The sequence below is a fragment of the Triturus cristatus genome, chromosome 12 (assembly GCF_964204655.1).
Source record: "Triturus cristatus chromosome 12, aTriCri1.1, whole genome shotgun sequence".
NCBI lineage: Eukaryota > Metazoa > Chordata > Amphibia > Caudata > Salamandridae > Triturus > Triturus cristatus.
The window spans coordinates 795,009,434-795,025,578 of NC_140595.1; positions in this window are offsets into that span (position 1 = coordinate 795,009,434).

Consider the following 16,145-nt stretch of genomic DNA (forward strand, 5'->3'; position numbering starts at 1 on the left):
CGGTGTAATATACAGATTATTATATAAGGCACGGGGAACTTTTTGATGGTGGCAGGAGAAAGCGAATGAGGATTATAAACAGGCAGTGGCCTTTAAAAGCAATATGACCTATTTTAAAATTCCACATAATGAAATGTATAACTTGTAATACATTGCAATTATATTTTAAATCCTATACAAAGGTTTTTAATGTCATATTTTAGAATATGTAAATTTTTAAGAATGTTCTTTTGAAGTTCGAAATAAGTGACATAAATTTGTGGAACTATCCATAGAGTAATGAACTGTTAATTAGACCTCGATGAGTTGCAATCCTTACAGTGAATTGTTCAAGGAGTGGATTCATATTAAGTATGTATTGATGTAATGTGAGTTGAAATTAATGTAATCAAATATGGAAATATCCCAAAGCAATCCGCACAACCTAAACTAGTCTTTTATGTTTATCGCTATTGTATATAATCGCTCACAAGATGGTGCGCGTTTTCATGAACAAGGTTGTCAGGAGCAATCGAATTGTGGTGACAGCATTTCTTTGTGTATTACTCAAGATATAGAAACTCAGAGGAGTGCCGTATCTCTACATGCAGAAGTTGAGATGTTGTGTGAATATTCTCTCTCTCTCGCCCCTTTCCCCTCCCCCTTATAGACTGATCAGAGACTACCTTTAAGATCCACCTAACTCACCCATTCACTGGCGCTCCGATTTCACATGGGCACATATATGTTGAGGAACAGTCTGTGTAGTTTCTCCCAGCCCTCCACTGCAGTGGCAATTTCTAGCCTTCTTTACACTGTTTTGTTCTTTTAGCTGAAGTTCTCACCTATTATTGTATTGGAATTGCATTTATATAGCGCCTACTACCCCTGACTAGGCGTTGCAGTGCTTTTTATGCAAGTAGCACGCTACTGCGGCACCCATAGAGGATTCGTGTTGAATTAGTATAGTGAAATAAGAAAGTAATTAAAGCGGTGAGTAGGTTAGTCAGATATTTGGAGTGAGAAGGATAGCGGCGGGATAGAAGGGGGAGGAAGGTTTGCATTCATATAGCACTTGTTACCCCTGAAGGAGTGTTGAAGCGCTTTTCTGGCTAGTAGCACGCTACTCTGTAACCCATAAAGATTAGTGTTGGATTAGTATAGTGAAATATGAAAGTAATTTGAGTGGTGGATGTGTTATTCAGTTGGATAGAGAAAAGTAGCGGCGGGATAGACGGAAAAAGGTTTGCATTTTTATAATGCTTGCTTACCTCGGAGGTGTTGCAGCACTTTTTTGGCGAATAGAACGCTACTCTGGGACCCATAAAGGATTAGTGGTGAATTAGTATAGTGGAATATGAAACTTGAGAAGTGAACATGTTAGTCTATTATTTTAATTGAAAAGGATAGTGAAGGGATCGGAGAGTGAAGGATTTTGATATATATATATATTTTTTTTGGGGGGGGGGGAAGATGATGGTTCATGGGTGCATTCTTTAGCACATTCACCAAATTCACCAACACATGTTTCATGGGTGCATTCATCAACACATTCATCAAATCAACCACTCATTCATCTATTCATGGGTATAAGTTATCTATTCATTCACTTGATCAGACATTTACTTCCACCAATCTGCACCATTACACACACACACAAATTGCAATTGATAAATCCCTTCCTTTCAAAGAAAGGCCATACCCATTATGCGGCTGTGAAGGGCCAAATTATGCGGCAGCGTTGAGTAACCTATGCAGCACGAAAAGGCAAATTATGAGGTGTAATCAGGGTAATTTTTTATGTTACTTCATTATTTTGTACCTTTTACACTTGTTAACACTGTCTGGGCATTGTGTGAACCTCATTAGTACCAGTTTTACATCCTATTATAGCAATAGGCGAATAGTCGAGCTTTGCTAAGGGCCTTCCACTGCGCAGCAACCCATGTTGCTGCATTTTAAAAAAATGTTTTTGACCTGTTTGAGCTAGAAACTGTTTTTTTTGTTGTAAAAAATCTGCAGATTATGCAGCAGGTGATAGATTATGTGGCAAATCTATAATTATGTGAAGATTGCCACGGCTGCACAATCACAGAATTCCAGTGGCCCTGGCCATACCATTGAGACATTTATTGTTTTTTACACACTATACTGTCTTTACTCTTAACAGGGCTTTCAGCCAGCCCTCTTCATTCAGTGGCCTTCTGCAGAGTCAGTCACATCTTGCTTCCTCCCACCACAGCATGCATCATGGGGCATACCACCAGCCATTGGCTGACCTGATTGAGTGACAGCATTCTGCTCTTCACATATTGCAGATCCGCACGGAGGTATCTCCCTCTGTGCCACAGGCTTCAGGTGCAATGTGTGCTTTTAACTGTGTGTGTTTTGGCATTTAGACAATGCTTGTATTACCTGCAAGAGAGACCAGCGGCTCCCTCAATGCTGCTATTGAGCTGATCGTGTGTCTCCATACAAAATAATTTACAAACAAAGTAAGCATTGGCAAAGACACATGGGCAGCAGACCTATTTTATAAATGGCGCTGTTCAGGGGCGGATTGGTAGCGCAGGCTCTCTGGAAATGGCTGATTGGCCGGTAGCCGAGTTCTAGCTGTGGGCTGTTTTTCTTGGGCAGCCTGGGGGCTGTCTGTGTTTTTGGGATTCCTCCAGCGGCCCAGTGGGTGCCTGAGTGACCTTTCTAGAGACAGATGGGCGGAGGTATCACTCCCTTTCTCTTGCCGGGCTCGCCTGTTAATGTATACTGATTGAGCGGGGGCAGCAGGCCTGAGCGCGTGTCCCTCTCCAGGAGAGGCACAGACCTGCTCCTGGCAGGGTTTCAGAAGGAGAGGCACGGACCTGCTCCTGGCAGGGTTTCTGAAGGAGAGGCACAGATCTGCTCCTGGCAGGGTTCCCCTCCAGGAGAAGCACAGACCAGCTCCTGGCAGTGTTCCCCTCCAGGAGGGGCATAGACCTGCTCGTGGCAGGGTTCCTCTCCAGGAGAGGCGGGACCTGCTCCTATCAAGGTTCCTTTCAAGGAGAGGCACAGACCTGCTCCTGGCAGTGTCCCTCCAGAGGAGAGGCGCAGACCTGCTCCTGGCAGTGTCCCTCCGGAGGAGAGACGCAGAACTGCTCCTGGCAGGGTTCTTCTCAAGGAGGGGCACAGACCTGCTCCTGGCCGGGTTCTTCTCAAGGAGAGGCGCAGACCTGCTCCTGGCCGGGTTCTTCTCAAGGAGAGGCACAGACCTGCTCCTGACAGGGTTCCTCCAGAGGAGAGGCGCAGACCCGCTCCTGGCAGGGTTCCTCCAGAGGAGAGGCGCAGACCTGCTCCTGGCGGGGTTCCTCCACAGGAGAGGCGCAGATCTGCTCCTGATAGGGTTCCTCTCAAGGAGAGGCACAAACCTGCTCCTGGCGGGGTTACTCTCAAGGAGAGGTACAGAACTGCTCCAGGCAGGGTTCTTCTCAAGGAGGGGCAAGGACCTGCTCCTGGTGGGGTTCCTCTCAAGGAGAGGCAAGGACCTGCTCCTGGCGGGGTTCCTCTCAAGGAGAGGCAAGGACCTGCTCCTGGCGGGGTTCCTCTCAAGGAGAGGCAAGGACCTTCTCCTGGCGGGGTTCCTCTCAAGGAGAGGCGCAGATCTGCTCCTGGCAGGGTTCCTCTAGAGCGGAGGTACAGACCCGCTCCTGGCAGGGTTCCTCTAGAGCAGAGGCACACATCTGCTCCTGGCAGGGTTCCTCTCAAGGAGAGGCACAGACCTGCTCCTGGCAGGGTTCCCCTCGGAGAGGCACAGACCTGCACCTGGCAGGGTTCCTCTAGAGCAGAGGCACACATCTGCTCCTGGCAGGGTTCCTCTCAAGGAGAGGCACAGACCTGCTCCTGGCAGGGTTCCCCTCGGAGAGGCACAGACCTGCACCTGGCAGGGTTCCTCTAGAGCAGAGGCACACATCTGCTCCTGGCAGGGTTCCTCTCAAGGAGAGGCACAGACCTGCTCCTGGCAGGGTTCCCCTCGGAGAGGCACAGACCTGCACCTGGCAGGGTTCCTCGCAAGGAGAGGCACGAACCTGCTCCTGGCGGGGTTTCTCTCAAGGAGAGGCACGGACCTGCTTCTGGCGGGGTTCCTCTCAAGGAGAGGTACAGACCTGCTCCTGGCAGGGTTCTTCTAAAGGAGGGGCACAGACCTTCTCCTGGCAGGGTTCTTCTCAAGGAGAGGCACAGACCAGCTCCTGGCAAGGTTCCTCTGATGCAGTGGCACAGACCTGCTCCTGGCAGGGTTCCTATCAAGGAGAGGCACAGACCTGCTCCTGGCGGGGTCCCTCTAGAGCAGAGGCACAAATCTGCTCCTGGCGGGGTTCCTCTAGAGCAGAGGCGCAAATCTACTCCTGGCGGGGTTCCTCTCAAGGAGAGGCGCACACCTGCTCCTGGCAGGATTCCTCTAGAGCAGCGGCACAGACCTGCTCCAGGCAGGGCTCTTCTAAAAAGAGGCACAGACCTGCTCCTGGCGGGGTTCCTCTAGATGGGAGGCACAGACCTGATCCTGGCAGCGTTCCTCTCGAAGGGAGGCGCAGGCCTACTCCTAGCAGGGTTCCTCTAGAGGAAAGGTACATATCTACTCCTTGCAGGTTTCTTCTAAAGAGGCACAGACTGGCTCCTGGCAGGGTTTCTCTAGTGGAGAGGCACAGACGTGCTCCTGGCAGGGATCCCCTCAAGGAGAGGCACAGACCCGCTCCTGGCAGGGATCCCCTCAAGGAGAGGCACGGACCCGCTCCTGGCAGGGTTCCTCTCAAGGAGAGGCACAGACCCGCTCCTGGCAGGGATCCCCTCAAAGAGAGGCACGGACCCGCTCCTGGCAGGGTTCCTCTCAAGGAGAGGCACGGACCCGCTCCTGGCAGGGTTCCTCTCAAGGAGAGGCACAGAACCGCTCCTGGCAGGGTTCCTTACAAGGAGAGTCACGAAGCTGCTCCTGGCAGGGTTCCTCTAGAGCAGGGGCACAAATCTGCTCCTGGCAGGGTTCCTCAAGGAAATGCACAGACCTGCTCCTGGCAGGGTTCCTGAAAGAGAGGCATGGACCTGCTCCTGGCAGGGGTCCTCTAGAGCAGATGCATGAATCTGTTGCTGGCGGGGTTCCTCTCGATGGGTGGTACAGAACTGCTCCTGGCAGGGTTCCTCTCAAGGAGAGGCACGGACCTGCTCCTGGCAGGGTTACTGAAGGAGAGGCACGGACCTGCTCCTGGCAGGGTTCCTGTAGAGCAGAGGCATGAATCTGCTGCTGGTGGGGTTCCTCTCGATGGGAGGTACAGAACAGACCTGCTCCTGGCAGGGTTCCTCTCAAGGAGAGGCACACACCTACTCCTGGCAGGATTCCTCTAGAGCAGTGGCACAGACCTGCTCCTGGCAGGGTTCCTCATCTGCTCCTGGCGTTGTTCCTCTAGATGGGAGGCATAGACCTGATCCTGGCAGCGTTCCTCTCAAAGGGAGACGCAGACCTACTCCTGGCAGGGTTCCTCTAGTGGAGAGGCGCAGACCTGTTCCTGACAGGGTTCCCCTAAAAGAGAGGCACAGACCTGCTCCTGGCAAGATTCCTCTCAAGGAGAGGCACAGACCAGCTCCTGGCAGGGTTCCTCTAGTGGAGAGACGCAGACTTGTTCCTGGCAGGGTTCCTCTCAAAGAGAGGCACAGACCTGCTCCTAGCAGGATTCCTCTCAAGGGGAGGGGCAGACCTGCTCCTAGCAGGGTTCCTCTAGAGCAGAGGCACAGACCTGCTCCTGGCAGGGTTCCTCTAGAGCAGAGGCACGGACCTGCTCCTGGCAGGGTTCCTCTCAAGGAGAGGCTAGGCCTGCTCCTGGAATGATTCCTCTAGAGCAGAGGCACGGACCTGCTCCTGGCAGGGTTCCTCTCAAGGAGAGGAAAAGACCTGCTCCTGGCATGATTCCTCTAGAGCAGAGGCACAGACCTGCTCCTGGCAGGGTTCCTCTCAAGGAGAGGAAAAGGCCTGCTCCTGGCAGGGTTCCTCTCAAGGAGAGTCACAGGCCTGCTCCTGGCAGGGTTCCTATAGAGCAGAGGCGCGAATCTGCTCCTGGCGGGGTTCCTCAAGGAGATGCACGAATCTGCTCCTGGCGGGGTTCCTCTCGATGGGAGGCACAGACCTGCTTCTGGCAGGGTTCCTCTCAAGGGGAGGCATGGACCTGCTTCTGGCAGGGTTCATTTCAAGGGGAGGCGCAGACCTGCTTCTGGCAGGGTTCATCTCAAGGGGAGGCGCAGACCTACTCCTTGCAGGGTTCCTCTAGAGGAGAGGCGCAGGTCTGCTTCAGGCAGGATTTCTCTTGAGGAGAGGCACAGACTTGCTCCTGGCAGGATTCCTCTCGAGGAGAGGCACAGACCTGCTCCTGGCAGGGTTCCTCTCGAGGAGAGGCACAGACCTGCTCCTAGCAGGGTTCCTCTAGAGCAGAGGCACAGACCTGCTCCTGTCAGGGTTTCTCTCAAGAGGAGGCACAGACCTGCTCCTGGCAGGGTTCCTCTAGAGCAGAGGCACGGACCTGCTCCTAGCAGGGTTCCTCTCAAGGAGAGGCACAGACCTGCTCCTGGCATGATTCCTCTAGAGCAGAGGCACGGAGCTGCTCCTGGCAGGGTTCCTCTCAAGGAGAGGAAAAGACCTGCTTCTGGCAGGGTTCCTCTCAAGGAGAGTCAAGGACCTGCTCCTGGCAGGGTTCCTCTAGAGCAGAGGCACGAATCTGCTCCTGGCGGGGTTTCTCAAGGAGATGCACAAATCTGCTCCTGGTGGGGTTCCTCTCGATGGGAGGCACAGACCTGCTCCTGGCAGGGTTCCTCTCAAGGGGAGGTGCAGACCTACTCCTTGCAGGGTTCCTCTTGAGGAGAGGCACAGACCTGCTCCTGGCAGGGTTCCTCTCAAGAAGAGGCACAGACCTACTCCTGACAGGGTTCCTCTCAAGGAGAGGCACAGACCTACTCCTGGCAGGGTTCCTCTAGAGGAGAGGCGCAGATCTGCTCCTGGCAGGGTTCTTCTCAAGGAGAGGCACAAACCTGCTCCTGGCAGGGTTCTGCCAGAGGAGAGGCGCAGATCTGCTCCTGGCAGGGTTCCTCTAGAACAGAGGCATGGACCCGCTCCTGGCAGGGTTCCTCTCAAGGAGAGGCACAGACCCGCTCCTGGCAGGGTTCCTCTAGAGCAGGGGCACAAATCTGCTCCTGGCAGGGTTCCTCAAGGAGATGCACAAATCTGCTCCTGGCGGGGTTCCTCTCGATGGGAGGCACAGACCTGCTCCTGGCAGGGTTCCTGAAGGAGAGGCATGGACCTGCTCCTGGCAGGGTTCCTCTAGAGCAGATGCATGAATCTGTTGCTGGCGGGGTTCCTCTCGATGGGAGGTACAGAACTGCTCCTGGCAGGGTTCCTCTCAAGGAGAGGCACAGACCTGCTCCTGGCAGGGTTCCTCTCAAGGAGAGGCACGGACCTGCTCCTGGCAGGGTTCCTGAAGGAGAGGCACGGACCTGCCCCTGGCAGGGTTCCTGTAGAGCAGAGGCACGAATCTGCTGCTGGTGGGGTTCCTCTCGATGGGAGGTACAGAACAGACCTGCTCCTGGCAGGGTTCCTATCAAGGAGAGGCACACACCTACTCCTGGCAGGATTCCTCTAGAGCAGTGGCACAGACCTGCTCCTGGCAGGGTTCCTCATCTGCTCCTGACGGGGTTCCTCTGGATGGGAGGCACAGACCTGATCCTGGCAGTGTTCCTCTCAAAGGGAGGCGCAGACCTACTCCTGGCAGGGTTCCTCTAGTGGAGAGGCGCAGACCTGTTCCTGGCAGGGTTCCTCTCAAAGAGAGGCACAGATCTGCTCCTGGCAGGATTCCTCTCAAGGAGAGGCACAGACCGGCTCCTGGCAGGGTTCCTCTAGTGGAGAGACGCAGACTTGTTCCTGGCAGCGTTCCTCTCAAAGAGAGGCACAGACCTGCTCCTGGCAGGATTCCTCTCAAGGAGAGGAACAGACCTGCTCCTGGCAGAGTTCCTCTCAAGGGGAGGCGCAGACCTGCTCCTAGCAGGGCTCCTCTAGAGCAGAGGCACAGACCTTCTCCTGGCAGGGTTCCTCTAGAGCAGAGGCACGGACCTGCTCCTGGCAGGGTTCCTCTCAAGGAGAGGCACAGACCTGCTCCTGGCAGGGTTCCTCTAGAGCAGAGGCACGGACCTGCTCCTGGCAGGGTTCCTCTCAAGGAGAGGCACAGACCTGCTCCTGGCATGATTCCTCTAGAGCAGAGGCACGGACCTGCTCCTGGCAGGGTTCCTCTCAAGGAGAGGCAAGGACCTGCTCCTGGAATGATTCCGCTAGACCAGAGGCACGGACCTGCTCCTGGCAGGGTTCCTCTCAAGGAGAGGAAAAGACCTGCTCCTGACAGGGTTCCTCTCAAGGAGAGTCACTGGCCTGCTCCTGGCAGGGTTCCTCTAGTGCAGATGCACGAATCTGCTCCTGGCGGGGTTCCTCAAGCAGATGCACGAATCTGCTCCTGGCGGGGTTCCTCTCGATGGGAGGCACAGACCTGCTTCTGGCAGGGTTCCTCTCAAGGGGAGGCGCAGACCTACTCCTTGCAGGGTTCCTCTAGAGGAGAGGCGCAGGTCTGCTCCTGGCAGGATTTCTCTTGAGGAGAGGCACAGACCTGCTCCTGGCAGGATTCCTCTCGAGGAGAGGCACAGACCTGCTCCTGGCAGGGTTCCTCTCGAGGAGAGGCACAGACCTGCTCCTAGCAGGGTTCCTCTAGAGCAGAGGCACGGACCTGCTCCTGGCAGGGTTCCTCTCAAGGAGAGGCTAGACCTGCTCCTGGAATGATTCCTCTAGAGCAGAGGCACGGACCTGCTCCTGGCAGGGTTCCTCTCAAGGAGGGGCACAGACCTGCTCCTGTCATGATTCCTCTAGAGCAGAGGCACAGACCTGCTCCTGGCAGGGTTCCTCTCAAGGAGAGTCAAGGACCTGCTCCTGGCAGGGTTCCTCTAGAGCAGAGGCACGAATCTGCTCCTGGCGGGGTTTCTCAAGGAGATGCACAAATCTGCTCCTGGTGGGGTTCCTCTCGATGGGAGGCACAGACCTGCTCCTGGCAGGGTTCCTCTCAAGGGGAGGTGCAAACCTACTCCTTGCAGGGTTCCTCTTGAGGAGAGGCACAGACCTGCTCCTGGCAGGGTTCCTCTTGAGGAGAGGCACAGACCTGCTCCTGGCAGGGTTCCTCTCAAGAAGAGGCACAGACCTACTCCTGACAGGGTTCTTCTCAAGGAGAGGCACAGACCTACTCCTGGCAGGGTTCCTCTAGAGGAGAGGCACAGATCTTACCCTGGCAGGGTTCCTCTCAGGAGAGGCACAAACCTGCTCCTGGCAGGGTTCCGCCAGAGGAGAGGCGCAGATCTGCTCCTGGCAGGGTTCCTCTAGAACAGAGGCACAGACCTGCTCCTGGCAGGGTTCCTCTCAAGGTTAGGCACAGACCTGCTCCCAGCAGGGTTCTAAAGAGAGGCACAGACCCGCTCCTGGCAGGGTTCCCCTCATGGAGAGGCACAGACCCGCTCCTGGCAGGGTTCTCTCAAGGAGAGGCACAGACCCACTCCTGGCAGGGTTCCTCTCAAGGGGAGGCACAGACCCGTTCCTGGCAGGGTTCCCCTCAAGGGGAGGCACGGACCCGCTCCTAGCAAGGTTCCTCTCAAGGAGAGGCACAGACCTGCTCCTGGCAGGGTTCCTCTCAAGGAGAGGCACAGACCCGCCCCTGGCAGGGTTCCTCTCAAGGAGAGGCACAGACCTGCTCCTGGCAGGGTTCCTCTCAAGGAGAGGCACAGACCCGCCCCTGGCAGGGTTCCTCTCAAGGAGAGGCACAGACCCGCCCCTGGCAGGGTTCCTCTCAAGGAGAGGCACAGACCCGCCCCTGGCAGGGTTCCTCTCAAGGAGAGGCACAGACCTGCCCCTGGCAGGGTTCCTCTCAAGGAGAGGCACAGACCTGCCCCTGGCAGGGTTCCTCACAAGGAGAGGCACAGACCTGCCCCTGGCAGGGTTCCTCTAGAGCAGAGGCACGGACCTGCCCCTGGCAGGGTTCCTCTAGAGCAGAGGCACGGACCTGCTCCTGGCAGGGTTCCTCTAGAGCAGAGGCACGGACCTGCTCCTGGCAGGGTTCCTCTCAAGGAGAGGCACGGACCTGCTCTTGGCAGGGTTCCTCTCAAGGAGAGGCACGGACCTGCTCCTGGCAGGGTTCCTCTCAAGGAAAAGCACAGTCCTGCCCCTGGCAGGGTTCCTCTAGAACAGAGGCACAGACCTGCTCCTGACCTGGTTCCTCTCAAGGAGAGGCACAGACCTGCTACTGGCAGGGTCCTACTAACCCCAAGCTTTTGTAGTCTTCCTGGATTTAATAAAAATGTCAAAATAATGGTTCACTTTTTCTCCACATAACTTCGCCATCAAGGTATGTTGAAGTCTTCCGATTGATGCCTGGTGAGAAACCAGAGTGTCTCAGCCAAGAACAAATTCTCTTTGTGAATGAGGTCATCCAGATTCTTGCAGCTGGAACAGTCTGAACCGGGTTGAGCTTAGCCTTGGCTCTTGGGGCTGCTCTCCTTAGCTCAAATGTGAAAGCATCAGGTAAAGCCCGGCAATTCCGAAGCGGCAAAGTAGGCACTAAAGCCATTCCATATGGGCGCAACTAGGCTCCTCTTAAGTACCGCCGTTGAGGCACTCCATCTCACTCGAAGGGGTAATAAACAGGAACACTACTATTGAAGTGTTCCCCTGAGTACTATCACTCAGGCAGAGCCTCAATTAGTTTTGTTTCTTGCTCCCATTTTTTCTTTTCTTTTCACTCACTTTATCACTTCGCAAGGTCCTGAAGAAGCGCATTGGGATCCACTAGGGACCCCTTCCCCAGCGCGAAACATGTCGACCAGGCTTCACTTTTATTAAACACACACGGGACTGAGAGCAGCAGAGTAATACCTCTACCTCTGCCTCATTTGTTTTTAAGAGGTGCCCTAGTCTCCTACCTCTTGGCTTTTATCCTTACCCCACGGATCTACAAATAAAATTCATTTAATGGTACAGATGGGATAATTTTAACACCCCTACGCCACATCTTCCCTTTAGGCCCACACACATACACAACTGCGGTGTCTACTAAAAGATCTCCGATAAAGAGCCCTCTCACGGGGCCTGTGGAGGACAGTAGCACCACCCCCATGAGGAGCAACGCCCGATAGCGAAGCATGACACTCGCAAGAGTGTGTGAGGGCACTAATTTCCAAAGGAGAAATTCCCCATCTTCATCAGAGCAGTAACACACTAAGAGACCATCTATGCACATTTGTTTCTTGTAACCTGACGGGTTACCGCTTTCTTTAATAGGAACACTTACCATCCAGTGAGTACAAAGCCTATGTAAACTCTAAGTAGTTACAGCATCAGCTATCCTATTCCTGCAAAGAGTATCACCAGGACTGTGCTGAGGAACAGACACACGGGGAGTTGAAGGCAGCTGCTTCTTCAATATAAATGATTGGGGTCTCATATTTATAACACTCACCTGGAAGCATGCTGTTGCTTCAGCCAGCACCTTCCCCTTGCTGGAAGTGGGGCATGTAGCCCTCTCAACGAGCAGTGTGAAATGAAATGAAATGAAAAGTAAATTTATAAAAGCGCGATTGCTGCCCGGAGGCGTCCAAGCGCTAGGAACCAACAGAGAAGGCGTGACAGAGAAGCTAGCTAAATTTACTGAGGGAGGTTAAAAGCTCTTGTTTGACCTGGCCCGTTCTGTAGGGCCACCCCAAAACTATTTACCTCCACCCCCCCCCACCATCAATCCAATTTCTCACAGCATTCTATAACAATTTCTAGCTTGTGCTCTCCCTCTGTGCCTGGAGAGGTAGCTCTTCTCTTCTGTTTCCTCACCCTCCCCTTCCCTGAAAAGAATGCCTGCGTCTGGAAGGAGGTGATTTACTTTGAGATCTGTCTTTTCATGAGCTTTTGGGTAACCTTACACTGTATGCATAGATAGCTGGGATGTTATGTTAACTGTTATTTCTATAGCGCATAATCACCAGCAGGTCTCTTAGCGCTTAGAGAGGGTGCTCCAGATCACCGGCAGTCACTAAACACGTGTGGCAGATGATTAGATTGTGTCCAAAGCCTCCTGAACAGGAGTGTTTTGAGACATTTCCTGAAGGGGAGGAGTGCACATTCCTGTGGAGGCAATCAGGCAGTTGATTCCAGAGCTGCAAGAGTGGGACAGATAGGGTTCTGCCTCCCTTGGATACAGTTTTGAACCGTGGGACAGCCAAGAGGCAGCTCTCGGATGACCTTAGTTTACGGCCCGGCACATAATTCCCAAGGCGCTCCTTAATGTAGGCCGGGGCCTGGCCGTAAACGGCTTTGTGGGCAATGCAGAAGCCCCTTGAATTTTGATCTCTGCTCAATGCCAGTGTAGCTTGCACTACAAAGGGGTTGCGTGAGTCCTTCTGGGAAGCCTGAAAATCAATCTAGCTGCATCGTTCATAGTCACCTGTAAATTGTTGGGGAGCTTTTCCAGGAGGCCAATGTATAGGGCATTCCCATAATCCAGTCTGGACACAATTGTGGCTGATACAGTCATCTATAGCGCTGTAGTTGAGAGGAGGGGGGCAAGCTTCCGCATCTGCCTCAGCAAACCTGTGCAAGTTCCCACCACAGTCGCAACTTGATTGGTCATGGAAAGATCGGCATCGATCTTGATGCCCAAGCTTTTTACGACCGTTACTGGTGTAGGGGTGGTGCCGAGCTCTTGGGGCCAGAACAGATCACTCCAGGGGTTGGTCTTTGAGGGGATGACAAGGACCTCTGTTTTGTTGGCATTGACATTTAAAGAATTGGTCTTCATCCAATTCACAGTGTATCTGAGGATGTTTTGTATCTGTGAGTCGGCCTGATGGGTGTTGTCAATCTGAAGGATGAGCGGTGTGTCGTCTGCATAGTTAAAGACTTGGCAATCCATGCGCTCTAGGGCAGTTATCAATGGCTGGAAATATATGTTAAAGAGGAGCGGGGACAGTGCTAAGCCCTGGGGGACGCCGCATGTGAGGGCGCCCCTGTCCGACACCTGCTCACACTGCTGGACCCTCTGGGACCGGCCTGACAAGAAGGACTTGAGCCACTGGTGTGCTAGCCCGCAGATGCCCAGGTCGGTGATACAGGCCAGGAGCAGTGCATGATTGACCGTGTCGAACACCGCTAATAGATCTAACAGAACCAGGGAGCATGTTTTTTATTGTCGGACATAACTCTAAGCTCATCGAGTACAGACAGCATCACCAGCTCAGTGCTGTGGTGAGCCATGAAGCCAGCCTGTCGCCCCTGGAGTAGCTGATGTTCCTCCAAAAAGGCCGTATTTTTAGAACATGGTGCTCTACAACTTTTGCCAAAAAGGGGAGCTGGTAGATTGGCCTGAAGTTTTTAAGAATGGTGACATCTGCCCCTGGTTTCTTCAACAGGGGGGTGACCCTGGCTTCCTTCAGGCCGGAGGGTATGTAGCCTGTCTCCAGATAATGGTTTCATAGAGCGAAGAAACTGCCTTTCTAGTCCGGGGAGGGCCATACAGAAGACCTTCGGTGGGCAGGGGTCTGCTAGCGAGCCTGATTTAACATGGCTCATCTGAAGTGACCGCGAGGCCAGGTCTAAATTAGGGAAGGAGGGGAGCTGGGTGCCGGGGATGAAGGGCGCAGGGTACTGGTCTGGGGGGCCCTGGTTGATCGGGGTGCTCTCAATCTCAGCCAGGATGTCCTCAACTTTATGCAAAAAAAAAAGGTCTGGAATGTGTTGCAGTCTGCTGGCGTAGCTGTGGTTTTCTGTTCTGACTTCTGCCTGAGTTCTTTTAGTATTCTAAAGGTCTCTTTCTGTTTATTTGCCGCGCCAGTGATTCTTGCCTCTAATATTCAGCCTTCTTAGTCATGATGGCCTTTTTGTATGAGGTTAGTAAGAGTTTGTGGGCAGCAAGCTCGGCTTGATTGCCTGATTTCCGCCACCGCCTTTCGGCTTGGCGGAGAATTTGCTTCCTGCCCCTCAGGTCCTTATTGAACCAGGTGGCTCCCTTTCCCTTATTACTAACTCTAACCCTCCGTGCCGGTGCCACCTGATCGATGGCTCTTCTAAGAGTGTTGGTGAGGGCTGCACACTCCTGGTCAGGGTTACCTATCATGGGTTCTTTTGGGGGGAGCCCGAGTAAGGTGCCCACTAGTTTATCTGCCTCAATTTTGTTCCAACTTTGCACCATTTTCCAGTCAGGGGGCGGCTGCAGTAGCTGGCTGCGCAGCGGAACTCAGCAGCTGATCAGTGAGTGATCAGACCAGGCACACGGGCTGATGTCAGTAATACTGGCCTGTAGCTGGGAAGTCCAGATGAGGTCAAGTGTGTGGCCTTTGATGTGGGTTGGGGCATCAACCAATTGGTGAAGCCCCATCGAGCTCATAGCTATCTCAAATTAGCTGACCAGTGGCTCTCTATGTGTTTTGTACCAGTGGTAGTTGAAGTCGCCAACCACTAGGAGACGTTGGTACCATGAACAAAGATCACTAACCATCTCTGAGAATATTTTGTTAAACCTGGGGGTTGATCGCGGGGGGCGGTACACCACCATGAGTACGAGGCAGGAGGTCTTAGACGAGATTTTTACTCCTAGGGTGTCCGCGTTTTCGATGCTCTCTGCCACTATCTTTGCTACCAGTAGTCGTTTATTATAAAGGATGGCCACTTGTGAGAGGGAGGGTCGAAAGGAAAAACGAGGAGGCCGAATTCGATGAACAATGGTGTTTGAGAGTTATTTTTTCAAAGGAAATTACTAGTTCCCCAAAACAGGTTTAGGATGATATGATGGCCTGGATGTATGACGTTACAACGCATACTTTTACAACGCATGCACTTACAACGCAATTTTTACAACGCAACATCCACTACAACGCATTCCATTACATCGCATGACACTACAACGCATTTTTTAAAACTACCTTTACAACGCATTCCATTACAACGCATACTACCTTTACAACGCATACAATTACAACGCATAATATTACATTGCATTTAAGGTAAGTATTGGATAGTATAGGGGTAAAAATTACTATTCTAACTCCAGGGGGTGCAACAGTAGGGTAAGTGTTGGATAGTGTAGTGTAATATTATGCGTTGTAATGGTATGCGTTGTAAAGGTAGTATGCGATGTAATGGAATGCGTTGTAAAGGTAGTTTTTAAAAATGCGTTGTAGTGTCATGCGATGTAATGGAATGCGTTGTAGTGGATGTTGCGTTGTAAAAATTGCGTTGTAAGTGTAGTGCGTTGTAAAATTTGCGTTGTAAAGGTTGTTCCCCTGATGGCCTTCTCTATCCGGGAATCGTCTTCGCGGTCTTCTGGCGGGTGATGGATTCCTGACTTGGTCGGATGTCCTCCCCAGGTTTCCTCGGAAAGAAAGAAGGAGAGAAGGCGGTAAGAATCGTGGTTCAGGCTTTCCGTTATGAACCCTTCACCAGTGATAAAACAAACTAAGGAACACCCTTTGTGAGGCACGACATAAAGAAGTAGGTGTGGCGGTTTCTTAAAGGTGTGGAACAGGGATATGGGAATTACGTTCTCTGGCACCCCAGTAACCCAGGCGGAGTAGCGAAGGGGGTTTGGAGTCCACAAGAACCCCTGGATAGTGATAACACCCACAAAGCAAGAAGGTTTGTCGGCACTTATACTCTCTCGAGGATAATTATAGCGAAGCTTAATTAACGTACCACTGGTTGTGTAGGGATACCAGAAGGTAAGGGCGTGATAAGGCAACCGCTTTAACCGGAGAATTCCTAGCGATGGCAACACCCGGTAGTCCACTAGCTGGACCCCGCTCATCCCTCCCCCCTTCCCGTGTCACGTACCGCGGTGGCCGCAACTCTCCGGAGCAGCGGCGGCTTATCAGCATCCACCTGGGGCGTCCACCACTCTTCGGACCAGGTCTCGGTTTCTTCGGCTTCGGGGAAGTCCTCCAAGTCATTCAAAAAACAGTTGACTGAGTGCACACCAATTTTGCCATACTTGTTCGCTGTATTCTGTTTCGCGTGCAGGCCCGGTAACGTGGTCTGTCCGGCCACGTTGGTTACGAACACTGGAAATGTGGGGTTGATTTATGTCCCACTCCGGACGCACAGT